This window comes from Macaca mulatta, chromosome 16, assembly GCF_049350105.2.
Source record: "Macaca mulatta isolate MMU2019108-1 chromosome 16, T2T-MMU8v2.0, whole genome shotgun sequence".
NCBI classification, from domain to species: domain Eukaryota; kingdom Metazoa; phylum Chordata; class Mammalia; order Primates; family Cercopithecidae; genus Macaca; species Macaca mulatta.
Genome location: NC_133421.1, coordinates 70506426 through 70517590, shown reverse-complemented (window position 1 = coordinate 70517590; position 11165 = coordinate 70506426).

The following is an 11165-nucleotide window of genomic DNA, read 5'->3' as shown; positions in this document are numbered from 1 at the left end:
AAGCTGCAGAGAGCCGTGATCACACCACTGCACTCCAGCCTGGGCAACAAAGTGAGACCCTGTCTCAAACAAACAAACAAAGTTAGAAGGTACTGCTAGAATTGACTAAATAAATAAGAAAAAGAATTTTACCTGCAGGACCGTCACGTCCAGTGAATTAGAAACTATTTTCCCTGCTGTTTTACAGAAAAATATTAAGTAGCCTGAGTCTGTCCCACTCCCACACCTTAATCTTTTTTTTTTTTTTTTTTTTTTTTTTGAGACGGGGTCTCACTTTGTCGCCCAGGCTGGAGTGCAGTGGCACGATCTCAGCTCACTGCAACCTCCGCTGACTGCAATCTCCGCCTCCCGGGTTCAAGCAATTCTCCTGCCTCAGCCTCTCAAGTAGCTGGGATTACAGGCACGCACCACTGCGCCCAGCTAATTTTTGTATTTTTAGTAGAGACGGGGTTTCACCATGTTGGCTAGGCTGGTCTTGAACTCCTGAACTCAAGTGATCCACCCACCTCGGCCTCCCAAAGTGCTGGGATTACAGGCATGAACCACCGAGCCCAGCCACCTTAATCTTTTTAAGCAAATACAGAATTGAAACTGCCCTCACAGGATTAAGGAGAGTTACAAGCCAGGCTTTAAGACAGCATTATATATAGTTAGCTATTATCTAGGGTGCACAAGTGTACTTTGACCCACTTCCCTGCAGCTGCTAACTCACAGAACGTCACCCAGCATGCTAGACCACCTGCTACCTGTTTCCCCACGGTTCTTACCATGAGTAAGAATTTCTGACGCTAGACTCATAAGATCTTTCTGCTCAAGAACTGTTTGTTTTTCAGATTCTGAATTCTGACATACCCCACTAAGGAACCCACTCAGCACAAGAATGAGGTTTCTTAGTCTCCCTGTGTCATGACTTCGCCCTTCACTTCTTGACCAGTCATCGATCCCCACACTACAGTCCCTGTCCAGAGGACTTAAAAAACCCTGTCCCCCAAACCTCTCAGGGAGGTGGATTTGAGGCTTCTTCCCATCTCCTCGTTCAGATGCCCTGTGATTGTTAAACTCTTTCTTTGCTGCAGCCGGGTGTCTCTGTATGCTGACTCACTGTGCATTGGGCAAACAAAACTATTACAATTACAGTACTGTACTTACTCTTCTAATTACAGTGCTTGTATGTATGAGGGTTAATATAAATACATATGACTCCTTAAAAATTAAAGTATCTTTTTTCTGACTATAAAAATTACACATAGCCGGGTGTGGTGGCTCACACATGTAATCCTAGCACTTTGGGAGGCCAAGGCGGGTGGATCACCTGAGGTCGGGAGTTCGAGATCAGTCTGACAAACATGGAGAACCCCATCTCTACTAAAAATACAGATTTAGCCAGACGTGGTGGCACATGCCTGTAATCCCAGCTACTCAGGAGACTGAGACAGGAGAATCGCTTGAAACTGGGAAGTGAGCCAAGATCTCACCATTGCACTCCAGCCTGGGTAACAAGAGTGAAATTCGGTCTCAAAAAAAAAAAAAATTATACATAGTCATTTGTTAAAGTACATGGGAAAAAAGACACTCCCCTCACCAGAGAGAGAGAGGGAGATAAGAAAACGAGTGGGGGGAGGAAAAGGAAGAAAAACAAATAATCACCCATCATCCTACCATCCAAATATAATCACTGTTACCATTTTGGTTTATTTTTATTTTTATTTGAGACAGGGTCTCGCTCTGTTACCCAAGCTGCAGTACAGTAGTATGATCTTGGCTCACTCCAACCTCTGCTTCCCCAGGCTCAAGTAATCCTCCCACCTCAGCATCCCCAATAGCTAGGACTACAGGCATGCACCACCATGCCTGGCTAATTTTTCTATTTTTTGTAGACAGGGTTTCACCACGTTGCCCAGTCTGATATTGAACTCCCGGGCTCAAGCAATCCTCCAACCTCAGCCTCCCAAGGTGCTAGGATTACAGCTTGAGCCACCTTGTCCGGCCAGCTCTTTCAAACAGTGGATTTTTATAGAGCAACAGGAACTCTCATTCATTGCAAAATGGAACAGCCACTCTTGAAGACAGTTTGCTGTCTCTTACAAAATTAAACATACTCTTACCCAAAGGAGCTGAGTAAGAATTGAGTATAAGTAAAACATGTCCACACAAAAATCTGCACATGGATGTTTATAGCAGCTTATTCATAATTACCAAAACTGGAAAGGAACCAAGATGTCCTTCAATGGGTGAATGGATAAATAAACTATGGTACATCCAGACAGTGGAATATTATGCAGCACTATAAAGAAATGAGCTGGCCAGGTGCAGTGGCTCACACCTGTAATCCCAGCACTTTGGGAGGCCGAGGCGGGCAGATCACCTGAGGTCATGAGTTCAAGATCAGCCTGGCCAACATGGTGAAACCCCGTAAAAATACAAAAATTAGCTGGGCAGGGTGGCAGGTGCCTGCAATTCCAGCTACTCTGGAGGCTGAGGCTGGAGAATTGCTTGAACCCAGGAGGTGGAGGTAGCAGTGAGCGGAGATTGTGCCATTGCACTTCAGCCTGGGTGACCAGAGAGAAACTCTGTCTCAAAAAAAAAAGGACTTATTTTTTGAAGGTGAAGTTTTTTGTTTGCTAATTTGGTGACCCCACCCCCACCACCCCCCCAAAAAAAAACAACTCTCGGCTGAGCATGATGCCGGCTCACACCTGTAATTCCAGCACTTTGAGAGGCCAAGGCAAGAGGATCGCTTGAGCTCAGGAATTTCAGATAAACCTGGGAAACATGGTAAAACCCTGTCCGCCTGTAGTCTCAGCTACTTGGGAGGCTGAGGTGGGAGAGTCATTTAAGCCCAGGAGGTTGAGGCTGCAGTGAGCCATGATTGTGCCATTGCACTCCAGCCTGGGTGACAGAGTGAGACACTGTCTCAAAAAAAAGAAAAAAAAAAAAAGAAGACCGGGCACTGTGGCTCACACCTGTAATCCCAGCACTCTGGGAGGCCGAGGCAGGCAGATCACGAGATTAGGAGGTCGAGATCATCATGGTCAACATGGTGAAACCCCGTCTCTACTAAAAATACAAAAATTAGCTGGGCATGGTGGCGCACTCCTGTAATCCCAGCTACTTGGGAGGTTGAGGCAGGAGAACTGCTTGAACCCGGAAGGCGGAGGTTGCAGTGAGCCGGGATCGAGCCACTGCACTCCAGCCTGGGTGACAGAGTGAGACTCTGTCTCAAAAAAAAACAAAAAAAACCCTCATGTTAGTTTAATTTTCATTTCTTTGATGACTCGTTATTTTTCCAAATATTCACTAGTGTTTTTATTTCATCTATTAGAAATGATATATTCATGTCCTACTGACTTCCAAGGCAAAGACAGAAAGTTGTTTGGCCAGCAACTATGAAAGTTGTTGTTTGAATGGAGTCATCATAACCTACAAAAAAGGTGAAATAACAAAGGTAAGATTTTTACTTAGCATTGTTTGTTCCTACAGAAAGAATGCTGGAGCTGATAATTATGAGAATTTATCCTTCCATCCCTTATAACCTAAGAATATTCATTATTTTCCAAGATCTGCACTGAGCCTGTAAACCAAAATGTATCTGAGACAGGTCTCAATCAATTTACAAGTTTATTTTGCCAAAATCAAGGACGCTCACCTGGGAGATAGGCCTGTGCCTTTTTCCAAAGGTGATTTTGAGGGATTTGTTTTGTTTGTTTGTTTGTTTGTTTGTCTGTTTTTGAGACAGAGTCTCACTCTGTTGCCCAGGGTGGAGTGCAGTGGTACAATCTTGGCTCACTGCAACCTCCGCCTCCCAGATTCAAGCAATTCTCATGCCTCAGCTTCCCAAGTAGCTGGGATTAGCAGGCATGTGCCACCACTCCTGGTTAATTTTCATATTTTTAGTAGAGACAGGGTTTCACCATGTTAGCCAGGTTGGTCTCCAACTCCTGACCTCAGGTGATCCGCCTACCTCAGCCTCCCAAAGTGCTAGGATTACAGGTGTGAACCACCGTGCCCAGTCAGAAGGATTTAATATTTTATTTATTTATTTATTTATTTATTTATTTATTTATTTATTTATTTGAGATGGAATCTTGCCCTATCACCCAGGCTGGAGTGCAGTGGCACAATCTTGGCTTACTACAACCTCCGCCTCCTGGGTTCAAGTCATTCTCCTGGCTCAGCCGCACCCGTAGCTGGGATTACAGGTGCACACCACCATGCCCAGCTAATTTTTGTTGTTTTTAGCAGAGACGAGGTTTCACTATGTTGGCCACGCTGGTCTTGAATTCCTGACCTCGTGATCCGCCTGCCTCAGCCTCCCAAAGTGCTGGGGTTACAGGCGTGAGCCACCACGCCCGGCCAGGATTTAATATTTAAAACGGAAAAGCAGGCTGGACGGGAAAGAAGGAGAGTATGCTCACATTACTGAATTCACATGTTGCAAGAGACAAAGAGCAGGTAGAGGAATAGTCAATTATGTATTACTCTCGTGCTTACCATAAGATAAGGTGGACATAGAGTAGTTAGCTGCAGCCAGTCCTGCTTAGGAATGAAAGGAAAGGCAACTTCTTGCATGACTCAGCTTTCAGCTTCATTTTTTTTTCTTTTGGCAGAATGAATTGGGGTCCCAAGTTTTTATTTTCCTTTCACAAGCCTCTGAATAAACAAAGTTCCTGCCCACATGGCATTCGATTGCTAAACAATTATAATCACATGAATACATACACATATACATATATATTTTATATATATTATATATATATTTAATACATATGGCTGGGTGCAGTGGCTCACACCTGTAATCCTAGCACTTCGGGAGGCTGAGTTGGGTAGATTGCTTGAGCCAAGGAGTTCAAGACCAGTCTGGTCAACATGGTGAGATCCCATCTCTACCAAAAATACAAAATACAAAAATTAGCTGGTCATGGTGGTGTGCACCTACCTGTAGCCCCAGCTACTTAGAAGACTGAGATGAGAGGGCTGCTTGAGCCTGGGAGGCAGAGGTTGCAGTGAGGCAAGATAGTGCCACTGCACTCCAGCCTAGGAGACAAAGCAAGACCCTGTCTCAAAAAATGAACAAACAAAATACATACATATAGACAGAGAAAAAGAGGGAGAATTTTATAATGATATGCATGAGGAATATATAGGGGAGAGGCTAAAAATAGGCCTAACTTACTAGTGAATATATTCAGGAGGTAGGACTGTGATTGTTTTTAAGTGATCGAGGGAAAATGGTGTACTGATTTTAAAATGGAAAACTCAACTTATTTTTTAAAAATTAAAACTCTGACAATTAAGAGGGAGGATTAATTGAAATCACAATGGCTGCTCAGGCAAGTTTATAAATCTCAAACTGCAATGACTCAATAAGCATTAATTGCTTATGATAATATTGATTTAAGAGTTATTTTTTCCTTAATTAGAAAACACATGGAAAGGACAAAGTGCTCTTGGGAGAAGCAGAAAGAGAATTTCACTTTGAGAAACCTATTTGGAGAAAGTTCCTCATCTCTGGCTTAGACTTTAAAATTAGTTAATAGTGTAATTAGGATTAGTTGTAGTAATAGTGGTATTGGTATGGTAGTTAGCGTTTAAATGGCACACAGAATACCCAGACCACCTTCCCCCAAGTGCCACTAAACTTACTCTTCTAATCAAACTTCTGCTCAAGGGATGTCTTCTTCCTCTCTTGGAAAGCTGTGTTCCTTACCTCAGAAACAGCCTCCATAAACCTGCCCTTAAGAGAATCCTTGGCCAGGTGCAGTGACTCACGCTTGTAATCCCAGCACTTTGGGAGGCCAAGGTGGGTGGATCTCTTGAGGTCAGGAGTTTGAGAGCTGCCTGGTCATCATGGTGAAACTCTGTCTCTACCAAAAAATAAAAATAAAAAATAAACTAGCCAGGCATGGTCGTGTGTGCCTGTAATCTCAACTACTTGAGAGGCTGAAGCAGGAGAATCACTTGAACCTTGGAGGCAGAGGTTGCAGTGAGCTGAGATTGTCCCACTGCACTCCAGCCTGGGCAACAGAGCAAGACACCATCTCGAGAAAAAAAAAAAAGAGAGAGAGAATCCTTAAGACACACCTTCTTTGATGCCCTCCTGAGAAATGTCAAGAGTAGCCAATATAGTCACCCCAATCAGCTGTGGTGTCTGGGCCTCTAGTGTTTTAAGGTTCTAGACAACTCAGCCCCTCCCAGGAGACGCTGATTTACTTTTCTCAAGATGCATTAAGACTCATCAGAACAATATCTGAAAAATCCCTTTTCAAAGAGATGCAGGCAGCCTTCCAGCCCCATGATGTTAATACACAGGGTTAGGCAGCCTGGCAAGTGCATTGTGGCCCCCACTGAAGGATCATCTGGTTTCCATAGCAACAGTCCTTCCTTTCCACGGAGGATTCTATCATCTGTCCTGCCCACTCAGGCTTTCTAGAATGAATTGATTTTTGTGACTATAGGTGTTTGTCCTTGATCCTGCAAAGAGAAAAGACATATTCATTTAAAACAAACACCCCACCCCACCCCGCAACTGATTGCAGCTAGAATACTGCATTGCATCAGCCAGTCTTCCTTTCATTTTAAAATTCCATGTCCTTTCTCCATTTTGCTCTGTTCTCTAGCTTTATCCATCATTTTAGAAAACAGGTTTCTCTGACAGAAAACAAACAGATGGCAACTCCATCATCCTAAAACTGGCTGTGACAGGGCTGTAAAATCAAGTGTCCATGGGGCTCCCAGAAAGCCTAGGCTTGCATGGCATGTGTGGCTGACCTGTGAGTTACAATTGGAGGGGCAAGAAAAGGCTTTCTATACACAGATGGCTCCCCATACAGTGTCAGTCTCTGAAGTGTTGCCTTTTGAGGTTTGTTTTCTTAGGTTAGTTAGGAGAATACTGACTGCTGTCCTGTCAGTATTCTCCTAAATTGCCACTACTCCTGGGAAGGGTAATACATTAGGTTACTAATACTGAAAGAACTTGAGAAAGAGGGGAGGGGGTGCAGCAGGAAGGGAATAAAAGGGGCTCTGAAGACCGCCTTTGTGTGCTTCACAGTGACACCTTCTGCAAGAGGGGAAGTTCAGGTCTTCATCTCTCTCTGTCTCTCTCTCTCTCTCTCTCTCACACACACACACACACACACACACACTCTGCAGGATGCCTTCTGACAGTTACAATGCAGTGGTGAATTCACCAAACAGGTCTGTTCCCTGAAACACCTACATACAATCCTGCTGGAAGACCTTTGAAACAACTCTGCAGTGACTAAAAACTCTGTACCCAGCACCACTTGTTTGACCCTACAGTTTCCACAGACTAAAGGTAGTTTTCCTTTGGTTAATATGAAAACACCAAATAGATTGCTTTGTTAAATAAAGTGAATTACAGTGAATCTGTTCACTTTTATGTTTCATATTGCCCTCACTCCACAAATCACAGAAGATATTTATTTTTCCCCCAGTTAAATTCTGTTACCACAACCATTACAAACAAACGTCTATATAACCAAAATGTTGTTCAGCCCATTCTGATGGAGCACATATTAAGTGATGTTTAATGGGATATAATTTGAACATAAAATTATATGAGTGCACTGTTTTCAAGTCTTTGAATCAGGCCTCCACCTATAGATGTTGGTTACCTATCAGGGAGCAACAGGTGATATTAAGGGTCACTTTGTAAAAGACAGGAATCTCATCCCTGTAATTGACAGGAAACTGACCATATTCATCAGGGTTCTCCAGAGAAACAGAACTAACAGAATGTATATACATATAGGAAGAAATTTAGTTCGAGGAATTGACTCGTGTGTGATCGTGGAGACTTGGGGAACCCAAAATCTGATGGGAGAAGCTGGCATGCTGGAGGCCCAGGGAAGAGTTACAGTTCTAGTTCACAGGTAACCTGCTAGAGAATTCCTTCTTGTTCTGGATGAGTTTGGCTTTTTGTCTATTCAGGCTTTCAAGTGATTGGATGAGACCCACCTACATTATGGAGGGCAACGTTCTTTACTCAGAGTCTACAGATTTAAATGTAAATCTCATCCAAAAACACCCTCACAGAAACATCCAGAATAATATTTGATCAAGTATCTGGGCAACATGGCCAAGCCAAGTTGATACAAAATTAACCATCACACTGGATCACAAGGGCTAACTGATTTTGGTCAAACCCTGCCCTTGCCCCTATGCCCCACTCTTTTTCATTCTGGGTCCTGCTATTTTCATTTTATCATGTCTTCATCTTCTCCCCCGACCTTTGAGGTACCTTTCCTTTCTGACCCTATCCCTAGTCTCACCTCCTACCTCCCACTCAAAGCCCTTCCTTCCTTAAAAAATGATGTTAGTCATTACACTTTAGAATTTAAATTAATCATTCTGTTAACCGTCTTACTAACTTTCTCACTGTAAAAGAAAAGCATATTAAAAGAATTTCAGGGATCGATGAAGAGCTAAGGGAGATATTTTTTTAGGAAGAGAAAGTGACTAACTCACAGAAATCAAGACAAAGGGGGACAGTCAGATTTTGCAGACGACAGAAAGCAGGTGAACTCTAGAGATCTAGAAAACTAGCAAATGGTCTCTTCAGGGTGTCATCATTGCAATAAATGAGCTCTAGCTATTTCTGTCATTATTCCTCAGGGTACTCAAGATTACAATTACTTAGGGGAGAGAGAGCATCTGATTGATTGAACTTGGGTTCTGTACTCACTCCTGGGCCAGGGGGAGACAGGGTTCCTGGTCTGACAATCCTTCCAAGGCCACATGAACTGGAAGAGCTGTTACCAGAAAAGGGCAGAGTGAATCTGGGGCAGCAAAAACATGTGTTGCTTATCGACTATCGCTGCAAGGATTACTCAGAGGGTGATGCAGAATCAGCACCCCTCTATTTCTAAGATGACCTTGAATGTCAGAGCAAGGCACAAACAGGATGCAGAGACATGTGGAGTATCTGGAGCAATGTCTTACAATCCTTCCCCTCCTGCTGGATGCGAAGGACCTTAAGGACAGGAGCTATGTTTGCCTGCAATTTATTTGGCAGGCCCTGCAGGGCTGTGCAAATGATTCTATTTAATTTTTAATACTTGTGAGAAGGCACAGAGGGCTTTGAGAGGGCACAGAGGGCCTCTTATAATGGGTAGATATGCACGTTAGCTGATACACTGGAAATTTTCCAGCAGGCATATCCTTCCAAGATGATAAATATTCCTCCTTGTTGGAGAAATTGAAGACATTTGTACTTGCAGTCTAGCTTACCTAGTAAAACAAGACAAATTAACCAGTGATATGGAGAAACACGTTTGCATTATTTTCCAACCTTGAAAATAATGTCAGATTATTGGACCGAGAGCCAATGTCATTTTCTCGATCTGGTAATTATTTATTAAAATCTCTTTGATTTCTAGGTTCAAATTCAAGGTGCCAAAAGAAAAAGAAAAAAAAAAAAAAAAAAAAAGGATGGAAACTAGGCCAGGCGTGGTGGCTCACCTCTGTAATCCCAGCAGTTTGGGAGGACAAGGCAGGTGGATCACCTGAGGTCAAGAGTTCGAGACCAGCCTGGACAACATGGCAAAACCCTGTCTCTACTAAAAATACAAAAATTAGCTGGGCGTGGTGGTGGGCATCTGTCATACCAGCGACTTGGGAGGCTAAGACAGGAGAATCACTGGAACCTGGGAGGTGGAGTTTGCAGTGAGCTGAGCTCACGCCATTGCACTCCAGCCTGGGTAACAGAGTGAGATTGCATCTCAAAAACAAACAAACAAAAAAAACAAATAAGGAAACTGGGCTCAGGGATATGAAGGTACACAGGTGACGGGCAGATAGGGACAAAGAGAACCTAACCCTCTGGACTTCCCAAGCCATTCTAATATTTGTTTTTGTACGTTAGTAACTTCTGCAAGTTAGTAGATCAGAACTCAACTAGTTTCCTGTATTTCCTGATAACCTCTCTGACCCACCCATGATTTAGCTAACATCTGATTTGGTCAAGGAAGCAACTTGGTCCTCAGGTTCAGTGTGAGACTTCATGAAATTGACGTGAAATTTTTTTTTTTTTTTGACACAGGGTCTTGCTCTGTTGCCCAGCATGGAGTGCAGTGGCACAGTCTCGGCTTACTGCAACCTCCGCCTCCCGGGTTCAAGCGATTCTCCCACCTCAGCCTCCTAAGTAGCTGGGATTACAGGCACCCGCCACCACACCCGGCTAATTTCTGTATTTTTAGTAGAGATGGGGTTTCACCATATTGGCCAGGCTGGTCTGGAACTCCTGACCTTAGGTGATCCGCCCGCCTTGGCCTCCCAAAGTGCTTGGATTACAGGCATGAGCCACCCCGCCTGGCTGGCGTTAACTTTTTCTTCTGTCCCTAGTTCATCTTCAGGTCACTGTCTGATTTTATTAGTTCTCAAATTTAAATCACTATGCATGCTCAGCTCTTCTAGTTATTTCCCTTCTTTTCTCATGCTGGGGGGAAAAAAAACCCGATTTATTCTAATTAACTGTGAGAAATGAAAGAGAACAAATCCTATCATTCCCTATTGTCTTGCGCAAATATGAAGAGAGAGATGATAGTGGGGTAAATAAAAGCAAAAGGGAATCCATTCGGCAGAATCTGTCTCCTCCCAGGCTGCTTGAAGTTAGATATTCTGAGATTCCAGTGGAGGAATGGTATGGTGAAAACATCGAGGTTCAACAAGGCTGAAATTTAGGTTATATTTTATTCAGATTCTACCATGTATAGTGTCTAAGATGAAACAACGCTGGGGAATGAAAAGGTTGTCGAAGATACAAGTTGCCTTTATTAAAGACAAATATTTAATAAAAATAATCACAATTCGCTTTCAAATCTGAAGAAAATACTGAGTTTTCCAGGCTACACATAAATAAAACTGCCAACGATGACAATTCCAGCAACTAGGAAAACAAGTACGCCTACAAAGAAAAGTGAGAAAATTCATGGAGAATTTGAACTCAGAACCAACTCCTCGGAGCTGATATTTTCTGGGGGAAGCCAGGGAACGCGCCGGGTTTCCTCAACCGCAAGGCCATGTTTAAGAGAGTCTGGAGGCCAGGTGCGGTGGCTCACGCCTGTAATCCCAGCACGTGGGGAGGCCAAGGCGGGCGGATCACGAGGTCAGGAAATCGAGACCATCCTGGCTAACACGGTGAAACC